The sequence below is a fragment of the Mustela putorius genome, unplaced genomic scaffold (genome assembly GCF_011764305.1).
Source record: "Mustela putorius furo isolate JIRA1106 unplaced genomic scaffold, ASM1176430v1.1 tig00003988_pilon_pilon_pilon, whole genome shotgun sequence".
In the NCBI taxonomy this organism is placed as follows: Eukaryota; Metazoa; Chordata; class Mammalia; order Carnivora; family Mustelidae; genus Mustela; species Mustela putorius.
The window spans coordinates 9,197,213-9,215,850 of NW_025422127.1; the positions used below are offsets into that span (position 1 = coordinate 9,197,213).

The 18,638-nt window shown below is 36.9% G+C and overlaps 1 long non-coding RNA gene across 1 annotated transcript in view; it reads left to right on the top strand.

Moving 5' to 3' along the window:
• Positions 1 to 18,638, top strand: part of LOC106007241 — a 68,145-nt gene that overhangs the window by 12,869 nt on the left and 36,638 nt on the right. Inside the window, exon 2 of the long non-coding RNA XR_001181899.2 lies at positions 1,352 to 1,459. This is a non-coding gene — a long non-coding RNA (uncharacterized LOC106007241). The remainder of the gene's footprint in view (positions 1 to 1,351; positions 1,460 to 18,638) is intronic.

The following is an 18,638-nucleotide window of genomic DNA, read 5'->3' on the forward strand; positions in this document are numbered from 1 at the left end:
GCTGGATTTCTTGTTGATCTTCTGGGGGAGGGGCCTGGTGTAGTGATTCTCAAGTGTCTTTGCCCCAGGTGGAATTGCACCGCCCTTATCAGGGGCCCGGCTGACTAATCCGCTCAGGTTTGCTTTCAGGAGCTTTTGTTCCCTGAGCGCTTTCCGTAGAGTTCCGGAGGTCGGGAATACAAATGGCGGCCTCCTGGTCTCCAGCCCAGAGGAGCTGAGAGCCCAGGGCCCCACTCCTCAGTGCGCCCTCAGAGAACAGCACCCAGTTACTCCCGTCTGCCTGACCTCCAGCCGCGCTCCGAGCTCACTGAGCCTGTGGCTGGTTCAAGGTAACACCGAGCTGTGAGCTTACTGTCGGCTCTGTCTCTGTAGCCAGTTTTCCTGTTCCAATACCCGCAAGCTCTGCGACACTCAGACACCCCCGATCCTTCTGTGACCCTGCGGGACCTGAGGCCACGCTGACCCCACGTGGGCTTCGCCCCAGTTTAGCCTCTGGAGCGATGTCCCTCAGTGGAACATACTTTTAAAAGTCCTGATTTTGTGCGCGGTTGCTCCGCCGCTTGCCGGGAGCCGGCCCCTCCCCCCGGGGTCTATCTTCCGGTCGTTTTGGATTCACTTCTCCACCGGTCCTACCTTTGAGAAAGTGGTTGTTTTTCTGTTTCCAGAATTGCTGTTCTTCTTCTCTTTGATCTGCCGATGGATTTGCAGATGTTTGCAATCTTTAGATCCTGAGAGCATTTTTGATCATTGAATCATTCTCATCTCTTTTCTCTGCTTCTTTCTGTGTTGTTTTTGTTTATTTTTAATGCATAGTCTCTAGTTTGGCAGTGGCTAGGTTATATTCTAACAGCTTTCAAGCACCTAGGAAAGATGGCTTCTGTTGTTAGTAGTTTCAGCAAAGGCTGGTTGTTGCTTTTTGACCTGGTTTGGAAGGTAACTTCGTTCCATGACTCCATCTTACTGGAGCTATAGGAGAAGAAAATCTGTACTTATGAAAGCGTTTGAAGGCTGTTAGACTATTGCATACGTATTCAGAAAGTTCTTGGGAAGTTCTATACTGAAAAAAATCATTATTTATTGAAATTAGAATTTAATCGGATATTCTATAATTTTATTTGATAAATCTGGAAGCTTTACTCAAGAGCTTACTAACCTCTATGATAAATTAATCTTTCCAGATATGGTAATAGGCATGTCCTAAAGGCTACCCATAAGCAAAATGTTAAAGAACCAATCAACCAAAGAACACATATCAAGAATGACATGTTTCTAGGTCAGGAATTATTCAAAACTCTTTTCATGCAGTCTGGTAAAAAACCACGTGAGATAAGTAATTTTTCTTATTTTAAAGATAAGGAAATTGGGTCACAATGACGTTAAATATCCTGAAAGTGAAGCAACCAGAGGTGCTGAGAGCCAATGTTGAACCAAGTTGTGAGGCACCAGAGATATCTTACAGGTAATCTTTTCAATAGTTTCATATCTCTTGCTTTTCAGGGCAGGATCAACAAGCTACTCTGGTAAGAACGTAACTTTTCCTTTCTCTATTGATACCTTCATAGTCACCTTCCTTGGGTTACATTTGCAAAGAATATGAATTGTTTTATATACTTGAATTCCAAATGCATTGTTATTACTTGGTAAATTAAGAAACCCATTTGCTCTATTAGACTGATAACCCATTATCTATCCCATTCCCAAGTAATCCGCTGCAAGACAGAAACCTAACTTCACATCTGGAAAAGTTGTCTTACTAAACTGCACAGCATTTTCTTCCTGCTGTCACCCTGTGTCACTGCAGAAGGTCAGTCCTTAGTCATGGGGCTGATGATGTTTTCTGTTCTTACATGGCCTTTTTTTGTGGCTCTGTGTCCACACAAAGAACTCAATGCTTGCACAAGAGTGTTTCAGATGAGCCATGAGTTCTCCAGACTTGGAACCTCAAATCTCAGTATCCAAATATTCTTCTATACTTGGGGAACAAAACAGTTCTCAGGGCAGCCTTCTACCTTATGGACCAGAATTCCCTTAATCCCTTTAATTCACTTAGGAGGAAAGAGAAGAAAACATAAAATCTGGCAACCCTTTTTGGTGGTCAACCCATACAAAAATTGGGCTTTCTTCCTGACATTCTTCCAAATCTAAATATTCTATAAATGTTGCAGGTGAGAAATTTTCAAGTAAATTTCATTGTAACAACTAGATTCCAATTCTCAGCTCTCAGGGGGAATGCATTTCTACCAAGGCTGCTGTAGCTTAATGGTCAACACTATGAGAGTTAGAGGTTTGAAACCAGATTTATAAAGATATTCTTAAATTTCCAAATAGGGGTTGACTTTTTTTTTTTTTTTTGACTGCTTAAATCCTACCAAAATAAGCATAACTTCCTGACTGACTGCTAGCCTGTCTATGGAAAGTTAAGTCATTTTAACATAAATATATTATGCTTAAAAGTGGTTAAAACGTGCAAACTAAGGAGTCTTTAGGATCAGTTTAGATGCTAATTCCCTATACATGTATACAAAACCAAAGGTGCCTTTTTAAATCCATGTAAAAAAAATAATTTATCCATACTACTTAGCCAAGAAAATGGAGAAAAATTCATTTACTGCAATATGTCATGCATCTTCAATTTCCCTGCTCTCCTCTAGTCACCAATACTACTTTCCCAACACAGAGAGCAAATACATTTTTGTTAGATAGGTGTGTTCCTGGTAAGCAGAAGGCATTGTGCCTGCCACGATGGGCAAAGCTTTAAAATAAATTTGCCACCAGCCACTTGTCACTGGTCTGGCCCAAGGAGCAAGGGAGACCCACAGAGCTGGGCCTCAATGCCATTCATTCTGTTCCTTTCTTACCACTGCCGCCACCTCTGAGGTCAGATAGGACTTGTCTCAGGATAGAGCAGCTTGAATTTTTCCTCAACAAGGAAAAGTCAAGATAGGGAGCTGAGCTGATATAGAAATAAATGGAAGAAAATCTACAAGCATATGGTTTCTTGAACTGAGCCCCTAACTCCATGCATTATAATCACCAGGGTTCTTTGCTAAAAATATTTATTCTTTTTTTTAATATTTTGTTTATTTGACAGAGATTACAAGTAGGCAGAGAAGCAGGCAGAGAGGGGCAGGGGAAGCAGGCTCCCCACTGAGCAGAGAGCTTAATGCAGGGCTCTCTCCCAAGACCCTGAGATCATGACCCAAGCCGAAAGCAGAGGCTTTAACCCACTGAGACACCCAGGTGCCCCTAAAAAGATTTATTCTTCAAGACCACACTGGATCAACTATTCCAGATTCCTCTGGATGGGGCAGAGGGATCAATAATTTAGAGATTTACGGCAAGCTTCTAAAATGGAGGGAATTATGTATGTCTTTTATGGAAGTGACCTCAAGAGTCTGGAAAACTCTAGTATAAACTTGGCACATTATACGCTGGGTTCAAGTCCTGACCTGTCATGGAGAGTGTCTGTTACTTAACTTCTTGGAGTCTCCATTTGCTAAATTCAGAAAACTAGACAGGAACACAGGTGTGAAGCACTTGTGTGGCATTTACTGAGCACTCAATAAACAAAAGTATTATTATGAAAAAGCACATCAAATAAACTTGAATTTCTGTTACAAAACAAGAGATTTTCCAGAAATGTTTTATTTGAAGCTGGTCCTTTCAGACTGTGTTTCTGTCTTCTCTGCCTGTATTTAGACTTCCTTGGAAGGTTTAGGAAGCTCTGATCTGAGGAAAGAATGCCTTTTTTTCCCCTTTAAGTCATTGCTATTAACTAGTCCTTTCTTTGAGATCTTGTTGTCATTAGTGTTTGATATTATCTAGCAAACTTTCTTTGAAGACTTTCTTGGAAGAGTTGCTATTGTAAAGACCAAGGCATGACCTTAGCTGAGAAAATGACTAATGCTAACTAAAATATGCTTTAGACTAAAGTACCAGAATGCTAAATCACTGATTTTAAACCCCCCACCCAAAATGTGGAAGGGATTGTGAATACCATATTGGTATGATCAGCATATTCTTTCTCTTTGTGGAGCTATTGAGACATCACATATCTTAAAAGGTAACATTTTTTTTAAGTGAAAAATTCTATTCACAAAACTGAAGTAAGTGCCAGATAAAGTCTGTCATATAATCTGCATGCATACGCATAGAAGGTCACTAAAAAGGAGACTGACTCACAACAAAAGGACTTCTGTAAGTCAAATGTTAATGGCAATAGATTATGGTATAATCTTGCTGCAAGTTCTGGAATCTTCCCAGTCTCTTCCCTAAAACTGCCTACAGCCATCTCCATTTGGGATTTACATTTGTCATCAACACTGGCAAAGTCAAAATCCATTAGGTAAGACTTCCTTCCTGTGAACACCAAACTCAAGATCACCTCCAAAGCTGTCTTCTCTATTGGTGTTTCTCTTCCCTGTCTTGTTTTTAAAGGCTAGAGTGTACTTTTTATAACTTTAACAAAAGTTACTTTCTAGTTATGTTAATTCATTAATCTATAAAGACTGTAACCTGTTGATGAGTCTTTCTATATCTGAAAAAATGTTACGTGCATATTTGTTTATCAGCATCTGTCTGTCTGCCTTTCCATCTCTCCATCCACCCTAATTCTGTTCAAAAATAAATAGATAATGACAGTCCAGTTCCTGTTCCTAAAACTGTGAATTCTGAAATGCTAAAACAACCGGTACATTTGAAATTCTATCTGGCTGATTCCAGGACTGGTATAAGAAATGTTCAGGGTGAGTCTGTGATATTTGTATAAGAAAGGAAAGAAATAATAAAATCTTGATCATTTTATATCCAAAGGACTTTGAGACCAAAACAAAGGAACTCCCACTGAACAAGATGGGAAAACTCATGCAACAAAAATAAAATCAGATTCTCTTCATTAATATAAATGGATGGAGTATGTATTTTTAAAGTGAGTCAATAAGGATACTTAAAGAGAAGACACAGTCAAGCAACAGTAACAACAAAATAGAACACAAACAAAAACTTTATTACTTCCCACCTGGCCATTTAGAACACCACTTCCTTTCTCTGGAATTGACAATTAAAGGAGAATTTAATATCTTCCCTGCTGATCTCCTATTAACTGTATTTTAGTGTAATCAGATACTCTCAGCTAATGATGAAAAGGCTTTTTTTTTTTAGAGAAGAATTTAATAAATGAGGGAAATAATCAGAATTGGAATATTGCCATTTTTCACTTTTTAATAAATAATTGTTTTAGGCAGAGAGGTAAACAATTAAAAAAAAAATGATGGGGAACCTTATAAAGGAGGAATTAGGCTGTTACCTCCAGAACATCAATGATCAATCTTACCATTACGGAAAGTGAGACAGCCAGATATTTTATAGCTCTTAGAAGCATTTTAGGTAATAGTTCCAATTTTTAAGGAAAAATAACTCCTCCAACAATTCAAATAACGTCAAAGAAAGGAGATAAGTCAAAAAGGTAGTTCATACCATTGGACAATTTACGTGGCTTTTGCAACATGACAGCGTGCGAAACAAGAAAAAGGAGGATTTGAATAAAAAATTCTTGGTTAACGAAGACCTCAGAAACAGCAACCAATCCAATGTATGTAATTTGAACAAACTACTTTAAAATAGGTATTTTAAGACAAATGATAAACTACCACATGAAATGGTATTAGATACAAAATAATTGACACATTTTTAGATCTGATAATGGGATTTTGCTAAAGAAAAAAAAAATCACAGTTTTTATACACATCATTATATAGGCCCCCACCTTACTCTTTTAACTTTACTCTTGATAACCTTTTTCCCTTGTCCTGAAGTTGGCTTCATCCCAAGTTAATATAGCTACCCTACTTTTCTTTTGATTAGTGTTAGCATGGCATTTCTATCCTTCCTTTGAGAGAGCCACATTTCTGAACTATATAATTTTCCATTAGCCTGGAAAAAAAAACTGCCTTAAGATTTTCTTTTCTGCAAGAGAGGACTGCTTGAAAAGCATTTCCTCAGATGTTGCTTGTCTGAAAATTTCTTAATCTCTCTTTCACTGTTTTGCCACATTCTAAAATTTCCAGCCTAGTTAACACACAGTGTTACATTAATTTCAGGTGTGCAGTATAGTGACTCAGCATGTCTGCGTTACTCGGTGCTCATCACGAGAAGTCTACTCCTAACCCCCCTCACCTGTTTCACCGTCCTTCCACCCACCTGTCCCCTGTTCTCTAGCGTTAAGATTCTGTCTCTTGGTTTGTTTCCCTCTGTCATCTCTCTCTCTCTCTCTCTCTCTTTTCCCCTTTGCTCATGTGTTTTGTTTCTCACATTGCACATGTGAGTGAAATTATATGATACTTGTCATTCTCCGACTGGCTTATTTTGCTTAGCATTATACTCTCTAGATCCTTCCATGCTGTTACAAATGGGAGGATTTCATTCTTTTTATAACTAATATTTCATTGTGTATGTATATCACACCTTTTTTTTTAAGATTTTATTTATTTATTTGACAGAGACAACAGCGAGAGAAGGAACACAAGCAGGGGGAATGGGAGACGGAGAAGCAGAGAGCCTGATGCGGGGCTCTATCCCAGGACCCTGGGATCATGACCTCTGCTGAAGGCAGCCGCTTAAGGACTGAGTCACCCAGGCACCCCTATATCACACCTTCTTTATCTATTCCTTTATCAGTGGGCATTTGGGCTGCTTCCCTTGTTTGGCAGTAAGTTAGGTGTGTATATATCCTTTCAAATTTGTGTTTTCATATTCTTTAGGTAAATAGCTAGTAGTGTGCTTATTGGCTCGTAGGGTATTTTTACTTTTAACTTTTTGAGGAACCTCCATATTGTTTTTCACAGTGGCTGTACTGCTTTTCATTCCCTCCAGCAGTGTAGGAGGGTTTTTTTTTTTTTACCTGTATCCTCTCCAGCACCTGTTCCTGAGTTTTAGATCTTAGCTGTTCTGATATTATGAGTTGATACATGCCTGTGGTTTCGATTTGCATTTCCCTGATGATGGGTGAGATTGAGCATCTCCTAATGTGGCTGTTGGACATCTGTATGTCTTTGGAGAAACATCTGTTCCTGTCTTCTGTTCATTTTTTAATTAGATTATTTGTCTTTTGGTGTTGAGTGGTGTAAATTCCTTTTTGTTTTTTTTAAGATTTTAATTTAATTCCAGTTGGTTGATATACAGTGTTATCTTAGCTTCAGGTATAAAATAGCATGATTCAGCAGTTCAAAATACCATCCTGTGCTCATCATGGCAAGGGTACTCCTTAATCCCCATCGTCTATTTAACAAATTCCCAAACCCCCTTCTCCTCTGGTAATCATCAGATTGTTCATTATAATGAAGTATCAGTTTGCTTTGTCTCTCTCTTACTCTCTCTCTCTGTGTCTCTTGTTTTTTTCCCTTTGCTTATTTGTTTTGTTTCTTAAATAGCACGTATGAGTGAAATCATATATTTGTCTTTTGTGGACTGACTTCTCTTAGCATTATACTTTCTAGCTCTGTCCATTTCATTGCAAATGGCAAGATGTCATTTTTTATGGCTGAATAGTATTTCACCCCCATCTTTATCCATTCATGAATTGATAGACACTTGGGTTGCTTCCATATCTTTTTAAAATTTCTTTCAAGTTTTTTTTAAAAGATTTTATTTATTTATTTGGCAGAGAAATCACAAGTAGGCAGAGAGGCAGGCAGAGAGACAGAGAGGGAAGCAGGCTCCCCGCGGAGCAGAGAGCCCGATGCTGGGCTCAATCCCAGGACCCTGAGATCATGACCTGAGCTGAAGGCAGAGGCTTAACCCACTGAGCTACCCAGGCACCCCCTAAATTTAAACATATTTACACTATATTTTCTGTCATATATGTTTTTATGTTATTGGTCCATTTTTCAAATGGGAATTTGCTTTTCTTAGGTAGATACTTACAGAAATATAATAGGAAGGACTGGATGGGAGGGAGGAAGGAAGAGAAAGAATGAACACAGCAATTAAACATCTATGATAAAAATCTCTGCACGTATATTCTGGTTTTAGTTTGATGTGTGTGTGTATGTCTGTTCCAGGTTTTTTTTTTTTAATAGTGAAATTTATTCATCTTTTAATGCTTCTGAATTTTGAGAACTAATACCCAGGCTTTCCAACTCCAACTTAGGATAATTAATAAATGTTTTCTTGTAGTACTTGCATGATTTATTTTTAAACATTCAGATTTCTGATTCATTTGGAGTTTACCCTAGTGAACATATGATACACATTTAAGTTTTACTATTTTTTAAAATAACTATTGAATTTTTTTTATGTTTTTTAAAGATTATTTATTTTTATTTGGCAGACAGAAATCGCAAGCAGACAGACAGGCAGAGAGAGAGAGGGAAAGCAGGCTCCCTGCCGAGCAGAGAGCCCGATGCAGGGCTCGATCCCAGGACCCTGAGCTCATGACCCAACTCCAAGGCAGAGGCTTTAACCCACTGAGCCACCCAGGTGCCCCTTGAACTGCCTTTAAAACATTGATGAGGGACACCTGGGTGGCTCAGTGGGCTAATAAACTCTGCCTTCCACTCAGGTCATGATCTCAGGGTCCTGGGATCAAGCCCTGCATCTGGCTCTCTGTTCAGTGGGGAGCCTGCTTCCTCCTCTCTCTCTGCCTGCTTCTCTGCCTACTTGTGATCTCCATCTGTCAATTAAATAAATAAATAAAATCTTTAAAAAAGAAATCTGAAAGACAGTAGGTATACAGATGTTTTGTTGATGCATTTTTTTCCCAAAGCTAAAAAATAACATTTTTGAAATGGAGGGTTTTTTGTTTGTTTTTGTTTTTGTTTCTTCTAATTCTGTTTCATCCAGGCAAGACTATTTTTTAGACAGTATCTCTTCATTCTTGTACCCAGAAATCAGCTGATGATTAATGGATATATTACTTTGTTGGTCGCTAATAGAACTTAGAAAGAATGAAACACAGGTTAACTCAGATTTTTTAAATATCATTTATTTTCCTCTGCTTCTGATATCTGAAAGAAAATTGATGAATACTTTCCACCTGACAGCTATTACTTGTTTTCTCTCTTAATTCATTAAAAATAAATTCAGTGATAGAATTGTCATATCTATATTTATGCATTTGTCAGTATTTTAATTCTGAAAGGAATTTTCCCCCCACATAACACAATTGCAGAATGCTCCCCTGTGACAGCCACAGATGTGCCCATGGAATTCTAAATGTTTTTTCTGAAATATTTTTATACAGAGCAATCAAACGTTCTCTGTGAATTTTCCTCTGCACAGGGCATACTTCCGATCAGCACATACCACCTGCTCAGAGCCAAAAATTCTTTGTGATTTCTATTTATCTATTTATCAGGGGTCAGAGAACATAGTATTTACACATTGATGAATCATGCTCAATACCTTAACTATTGAAAAACCAACACTATGTGAAAGCAGTTCACATATTATTATTTATAAAGTACATACAGAGAAATTAATTTTTTGGCTTTAATGATACCATGATAGGAATATTTACAGGTATGAGCAATTAAAATATCTGAGAGTTAATTCTTTTAGGATTTCTGAGTGTCTCACACATAATTCGAAGATTAAGTTATAGAGAAATGAGTACTGTTTGAGCCCCAAACTTGTTCTCTCTCCCTTTCCTTTTTTTAAAGTTTTTATTTAATTTCCAGTTAGTTAAAAAAAAAAAAAAAAGATAAATTCTAGTTAGTTCATACACAGTGTAATATTAGCGTTAAGGGAACCATGTAGTGATTCACACTCAAACATCACTTAGTGTTCATCTCAGCGCGTGCTCTCCTGAACACTCATCACCTAGTTCACCCAACCCTTACCCTCCCCTCTGGTAACTATCAGCTTGCTTTCTATTGTTATAAGTCTGTGTTTTGGTTTACTTCCCCCTCTCTTATTCCCCCCTTTGTTTGTTTTGTTTCTTAAATTCCACATATGAATGAAATCATGGTATTTTTCTTTCTCTGACTGACATATTTTGCTTAGCACAGTACACGCTAGCTCCCTCCATGTCATTGCAAATGACAAAATCTCATTCTTTTATATCTGAGTACTGTTCCATTGTGTATATACACCACTTCTTTATCTGTGTGTCAGGCAGTGGATACTGGGCTGTTTCCATAATGTAGCTATTGCAGATAATGCTGCTATAAACATCAGGGTGCATGTATCCCTCTGAATTAGTACTTTTGTATTCTCTGCATAAATACCTAGTAGTTGCTAGATGGTAGGGCAGTTTTATTTTTAACTTCTTGAGGAAAGTCCATACTGTTTCCCTGTAGCTGCACCAGCATACATTCCTACCAGCAGTGTATGAAGGTTCCTTTTCCTCCATATTCTTATGGACACGTGTTTTCTGTGTTTTTGATTTTAACTCTTCTGACACCTAGGAGATTATCTCTCATTGTAGTTTTGATTTGCATTTCCCTGATAACGATGTTGAGCATCTTTTCAGATGTCTGTTGGTCATCTGGATGTCTTCTTTAGAGAAATGCCTGTTCATGTCTTCTACCAATGTTTTAATTGGATTATTTGTGGGTTTTTGTGTGTTGAATTTTACAAGTTCTTTATGTATTTTGAATACTAACCCTTTATCACATTTGTCACTGGTAAATATCTTTTCCCATTGCATAATTTGCTTTTGGTTTTGTTGGTTGTTTCCTTCACTGTGTAGAATCTTTTTAAAAGCAAAAATAAATTACTGGGATATCATCTCACCTTTACTCTTAAAAAAAAAAAACAAGTATTTTCCATTTATTCAGCAAATACTTCATAAGCATATGTTATTTCTCTTGGAAATACACATAATTAAATCTGTGTCATTTATGGTGTCCTTACCATGTTGTGGATTTAAGGACCATGAAGCAGTAAATTCTGGCTCAATTTTATGTTATGTGTGTAAGAAAGCCTATTAGACATCATGAAATGCTTTCAGATTTACTGAGTTCTTTCCACTTTGCTATTGGAAGTATAAGTGACACAAAGAACAATTTAAAAATAATTGCCAGGATACTCAAAAACATATAATCTTTGACTCAGTACTTCATATTAGAACTACTGATTAGAACTAATTAGAGTTCTGACTTAAAGCAGAACCTCGGGTAATACTTCACTTACAAAGAGGTTCAACATTATTTAATGTAAAACTGGGAACAAATAATATATCAAGCAATAGTATATCTGAATAGATACTATATAGCTGAATTCCTAGACCATACATTCAGTTATGTAAAGATCAGCATAGCTCATGAGACCTATTTCCACTTGAGAGTCAAAATTTTAAAATCGGAAGCAAAGCTTCAGAACGCAGAGTGTCTCAACCCTCCTTAGTTCCAGCCAAACTTTTTACTACCTCAGAACCATTACATTCCAGCTACTATCCTATTATCCATTGTCATGATTATCAGTCGTTATTTCATTATGACCCATTTCATTGTTCTATTTTACTGTCCTTGTCCTTTACTAGATTGTTATTTTTTATTATTATTTGTCTCCTTGTTTTGAAATACAAGCTGCACGACAGTCTGGCCTATTCTCTTCAGTACTCCCTATCAACATACACATAATGCTTGATTTATTGCAGGCACTCAGAAATGTTCAATACATAAATAGGCAAATTAAAAATCAGTAATAGGATATCATGAGCCATTAAAGCACTTTTTAAAAAGATTTTATTTATTTGTGATAGAGATAAACAGAAAGGGAGCACAAGCAGAGGGAGGGAGAGAGAGAGGCAGACCTCACACTCAGTGCAGAGTCCAGTGCAAGGCTCAAGCCCAAGACCTGGAGATCCTGATCTGAGCAGAGATTGAGTTGGATGCCTAACCAGCTGAGCCATCCAGGTACCCCTGTTGAAGCACTTATTTCAGAAAAATATTTTTTTAAAAACGAGTGTTCAACAAAATTGTAGTTATTGCTTCCACATACATTTATAAGCAGAGGGAAACAAAAATATGAATATGTTAAGAGTGATAATTCACAGAAGTATTAAAAATATAAATTTTGATCTCCAGTACAGATCTTTTACCTCTTTGGTTAGGTTTATTCCCAGGTATCTTATGGTTCTTGGTGCTATAGTAAATGGAATCGATTCTCTAATTTCCCTTTCTGTATTTTCATTGTTAGTGTATAAGAAAGCCACTGATTTCTGTACATTGACTTTGTATCCTGCCACGTTACTGAATTGCCATATGAGTTCCAGTAGTTTGGGGGTGGAGTCTTTTGGGTTTTCCATATAAAGAATCATGTCATCTGCAAAGAGAGAGAGTTTGACTTCTTCATTGCCAATTTGGATACCTTTTATTTCTCTTTGTTGTCTGATTGCTGTTGCTAGGACTTCTAATACTATGTTGAACAAGAGTGGTGAGAGTGGGCATCCTTGTCGTGTTCCTGATCTCAAAGAAAACAAAGAGGCAACCCATGGAATGGGAGAAGATATTTGCAAATGACAGTACAGACAAAAGGTTGATATCCAGGATCTATAAAGAACCCCTCAAACTCAACACACACAAAACAGATAATCATATCAAAAAATGGGCAGAAGGTATGAACAGACACTTCTCCAATGAAGACATACAGATGGCTATCAGACACATGAAAAAATGTTCATCATCACTAGCCATCAGGGAGACTCAAATTAAAACCACATTGAGATATCACCTTACACCAGTTAGAATGGCCAAAATAAGCAAGACAGGAAACAACATGTGTTGGAGGGGATGTGGAGAAAGGGGAACCCTCTTCTGCTGTTGGTGGGAATGCAAGTTGGTGCAGCCTCTTTGGAGAACAGTGTGGAGATTCCTCAAGAAATTAAAAATAGAACTTCCCTATGATCCTGCCATTGCACTCCTGGGTATTTACCCCAAAGATACAGATGTAGTGAATAAAAGGGCCATCTGTACCCCAATGTTTATAGCAGCAATGACCACGGTCGCCAAACTGTGGAAAGAACCAAGATGCCCTTCAACGGACGAATGGATAAGGAAGATGTGGTCCATATACACTATGGAGTATTATGCCTCCATCAGAAAGGATGAAGACCCAACTTTTGTAGCAACATGGATGGGACTGGAGGAGATTATGCTGAGTGAAATAAGTCAAGCAGAGAGAGTCAATTATCATATGGTTTCACTTATTTGTGGAGCATAACAAATAGCATGGAGGACATGGGAAGTTAGAGAGAAGAAGGGAGTTGGGGGAAATTGGAAGGGGAGGTGAACCATGAGAGACTATGGACTCTGAAAAACAATCTGAGGGGTTTGAAATGGTTGGGGGGTGGGAGGTTGGGGTACCAGGTGGTGGGTATTAGAGAGGGCACAGATTGCGTGGAACACTGGGTGTGGTATAGAAACAATGAATACTGTTATGCTGAAAATAAATAAAAAATAAATTTAAAAAATTTTTTTGATTTTATTTATTTATTTGACAGAGCAAAATCACAAGTAGGCAGACAGGCAAGCAGAGAGAGAGAGAGAGGGAAGCAGTCTTCCCGCCGAGCAGAGAGCCCGATACGGGACTTGATCCCAGGACCCTGAGATCATGACCCGAGCCAAATGTAGAGGCTTAACCCACTGAGCCACCCAGGCGCCCTAAAAATTTTTTTTTGATCTCCATACTTTTCATGCTAAATTCTTTGTAATGGGCATTATTAATTTTTTAATCAGAAAAGTAAACACAGCATCTCGAGCCAAAGATACATAGTAGGAAAATCATATGAATAGAGACATTTCTCTCTTTTTTATCTCCTTAATATATACCCCTCTGAGTAAACTACTAGAGCACTTAAAAACTTGAGAAAAAAGATGTATAAATATATAATGGAAATATATATGGAAAAATATATATTTTATATTTCTATAAATATTTATATATGTCTTAATTCTTTGGAATCACTGGGAATGAATTCATCCATGAATCAAGACATAAAATATAAATATATTTAGATTTATATATATAAAAATATAAATATGGAAAAATGTATATAATGGAAAAAAGATGTGTACAGATACTAATAAGAATATCTCTCGATAAAATGAAAGATTATTGGAGCACCTGGGTGATTCAGTGGGTTAAGCCTCTGCCTTCAGCTCAGGTCATGATCTCAGGGTCCTGAGACTGAGCCCCACATCAGGCTCTCTGCTCAGCAGGGAACCTGCTTCCCCCTCTCTGCCTGCCTCTCCGCCTACTTGTGATCTCTCTCTCTCTCTGTCAAATAAATAAATAAAATCTTTTTAAAAAATCAAAGATTATCAAACATTGGTAGTTGTTTAAAAAATGATCAAATAAAGATGTTCAAATATGTTACAATCAATCTTCAAAAGAATCTTGTACGAGCATAAACAGGTAATTTTCTTTTAATATTTATGGAGAAGAAATTAGCTCTATCATTTTCCTTTTTTTTTTAAAGTTTTTATTTATTTAATTATTTATTTGACAGAGAGAGGGAACAGCAGAGAGAGTGGGAGAGGAAGAAGCAGGTTCCCCGAGGAACAGGGAGCCCAATGCGGGGCTCAAAGCCAGGACCCTGGGATCATGATCTTAGCTGAAGGTAGAGGCTTAATGACTGAGCCATCCAGGTGCCCCAATTATATCATTTTCTAAATTAGAAAAACATTACAAGAAAAATCCAATAAAACTCTTTCAGAAAGTATCTTAAATATCAACTATCATTACATACCTCATGCCATTCTATTTCTAACATCCTTGTAAAATGAAATAATAATTGAATATAATTTTGACATGATTTGTTATAAAATACCATTAAGTTAGTGATCTGTGACTAAATCACAACTATTCTCTCTCTTAGATATCTAGTAACTTAAATAGTTGTTATTTTAAAAATCATATTGAAATGTGATCTTAAAAATGCTAAAATAATTCTTGCCTAAAGTTTTCAAAAATAGTTTTCAAAAACAATTCTTGCCTAAAACTTACCAGAAGCATTTTTGAGTGAGCTATATAGGTATCTATAGTTTTTCTAAGTGACATAATCTACAAATTCATTCAAATCAAATTATTCAACACTTGTAATATTATAGTGACCAAGCTATTATGAACTTTTGAAATGATTAATCCCAGTGTGATTTTCAGAAAAAAATAAGGGCATACTGTGTCAGCACAGAAATACAATTACACTGTTACTGTGCTCAGCTGTATCAAAGAGAATACAGAATAAGGAACAGTAACAATGACACTACTTTGCTAGCTGAATTTTGGCATATTAAATTATTTGAAATGCAAGGGCCTTTGTAGAATCTGTTGAAACTTAAATATTTAAGGAATGATATGTTTAATCATTTGAGCATTACTAAGTTGTTTTTATAGTTCTTTGATATAAATGAACAAAGGTAGAAAATATTTCATTGGAGAAGGTAAAATTATTTAATATCATAAAATTACAGTCTCTTTTAATAAAAATTAAAATCTCCAAACTGTTAACAAGAATAAGAGAGGAACTGTTTCTAAAGCTGTCACTAATTACCTTGTTTTCCTAAATAATTGAACCTCAGTTTTGTTCAAATCAGCAATATGCTTAAAGGAAATAATCGGCACGTTCTTAGAACGATGGATGCAGTCATTCCCAATGATTCTGAAGAATTAAGACATGAGTAAGGTTAGGAAATTTTTCTCATGAAACTGACAAAGTAGTCAGCAGGACATAAGCATTAATTGGTGACTATTTTCCATTGTATAAAATTCAGCTTCAGCCTGCCCTTAATTGAAGTAACTTCTTTTAGATTTAATTATATTCTGCTTTTCTCCTTAAAGTTTTAGGAGTTCATTTTTCTTTCCCCTATTGAAATAGTAACACATAACATGAAGTGTAAGGTGCACAGTCTGACGATCAGATACAGACGTACACTGCAAATGCTTACCACAGTGATCTCACTTAACTACCTCTGTCTTCTCACTTTTAATTTGGGGGAAGAGTGGTGATATTTAAGATTTATTGTCTTAACCACTTTCAAGTGCATGATACAGTATCTTTAATTATTGTCATGATGTTACACATTAGATTCCCAGAACTTCATGATATTATAGCTGCAAGTTGGTGCACTTTGACCAAATTCTCATTTCTGCCACCCACAGCCCCCAGCAACCACAGTTCTGCTCTCTGTGTCTATGAGATTGTTTTTTCTTTTTTTTTTTTTTTTTAGAGTTGGCACATAAATGACAACATAGAAACCTAGAGAGTACAATGCTAACTGAAGTGTCAGAGAAAGACAAATACCATATGATTTCACTCATATATGGAACTGAAGAAACAAAACTAACAAAGGAAAAAAGATGTAAATAACAACCAAAAAGACTCTAGGCAACTGGTGGTTGCCAGAGGGGAGGTAGGTAGGGTGATAAGGAAATTGATAAAGGGGATTAAGAGTGCACTTCTCTTGAAGAGTACTGAGAAATACATAGAATTGTTGAATTACTACACCATACACCTGAAACTAAATGGTCAGTAATACTTGATTTAAAAAACAACAACAACAACAAAGTGGGGCACCTGGGCGTTTCAGTGGGTTAAGCTCCTGTCATGGTCTCAGGGTTCTGGGATCAAGCCTGGGGTCTGGCTCTCTGCTCAGTGGAGAGCCTGCTTCCCTCTCTCCCTCTGCCTGCCTCTCTGCCTACTTGTGATCTCTCTCTCCCATCAAATAAATAAAATACTTGTCATTCTCTTACTCCCCGTAGTTTAATGCCCTCCAGCTCCATTTGTCTTGTTGCAAAGTCAGAATTTCCTCCTTTCATGGTACTAAATAATACTGCATTGTGTGGACAGGGGTGCCTGGGTGGCTCAGTCAGTTAAGCATCTGCCTTCAGGTGAGGTCATGACCCCCGAGTCCTGGTATCAAACCCTACCTGCTTCCTCTCCCTCTGCTACCCTCACCCTTCTTGTGCTCTTTCTCTCAAATAAATAAAATCTTTTAAAAATACTCCATTTTTGAGGATATATACTACCTTTTCTTTATCCATTTATCTTTCGATATACATGTAGGTAGATTCCATGTACTGGTTGGTGTACATAATGCTCTACAAATGAACATGAACATGAAGCTACAAATATCTTTTCAAGGTTCTGTTTTCATTTCCTTTATATATACTACCTAGGAGTGCATTTGCTCAATCAGATGGTGGTATTATTTTTCATGTTTTCCATGGTGGCTTACCATTTCATATTCCCATGGTGGCTTACCATTTTATATTCCTGAAACAGTGCTCCCCTTTTCCCATGGCATTGTCAACACGTGTCTCTTGTCTGTTCACTACGGCTATTTTAACAGGTGTGAAATACTACCTCAGTGTGGCTTTGATTGGCATTTCTCTGATGAAGTGATGTTGAGCAACTTTCATGTACCTGTTACCCATCTGTATGTCTTCTTTGGAAAAATGTCTATCAGGTCCTCCCCCAATTTTTTAATTAGATTGCTTGGGTTTTTGCTATTGAGTTGTGTGAATATTTTATATAGATTTTATATTAAGTCCTTATCTGATAGATGGTTTTAAAAATAATTTCTACTGTTTGTAGATTACCTTTTTGTCTTCCCAATTCTTTTGCTTTGCAGAAGCTTTGAAATTCAATATGGTTTTACTTATTTTTGCCATGGTTGCTTGTGCTTTTGCTGCCATATTAAAAAAAATCATTGCCAAAACCCATATCGAGGAACATATCCTCTGTGTTTTCTTTTAGTAGTTTTACATTTAGGATCTTACATATAAGAATTTAAGCCACTCCAAGTTAATTTGGGGGAGTGGTGTAGATAGGAGCCCAGGTTCGTTCATTCTGCAAGTTTTTGTCCAGTTTTCCCAACACCACTTATGGAAGAAACTGTGTTTCCTCTGTTGAATCTTCTTGATTTCCTTGTGGAATAGGAGTTCACCATATATGTAAGGGCTCATTTCTGGGCTCTAGATTCTGTTCTATTGCTCTGTGTGTCTGTATTTATGCCAGTACCATTCTGTTTTGATCACCACAGGCTTGTATTAAAGTCTGGAATCAGAAAGTATAATGACTACCAGCTTTGTTTTTCCTCAAGATTCCTGTGGTGATCCAGAGTCTCTTGTTGTTATATAAAATTTTAGGATTGTTTATCTCTTACTATGAAAACTGTCATTGGAATTTTCATAGGGCTTGCCTTGAGTCTGTAGCTAGCTCTGTATAGTATGGACATTTTAACAATGTTCATTTATTTATCAGTGAATTCAGTTATTTCATCAGTGTCAAAAATTTTTTAATGAAATAGATTTGATATATAATACTGTAAAATTTACGTTGTATAAAATGTCAACTTGATACATTTATATATTGCAATACAATTGTCATTGTAGCAATAATCAGCACCTCTATCATATTACATTGTATTTCTTTTTAATGATTAGAATAATTATGTTTCAATCTCTTGACAAATTCGATGGTTATAATACCATTGTTGTATTTACTATCCTGTGCATTAGATCCCTAGAGCTTATTTCCTACTCGTATATTTGTAAGTTTGGTCAGTATTTGTCCTTTCCCTCCATCCCCCAGCCCCTGGGACCCTCCATTTTACTGTTTCTGTGAGTTTGGCTTTTTTAGATTCCTCATGTGACTGATGTCATATAGTTTGTTTTTCTCTGAGTTACCTCACATA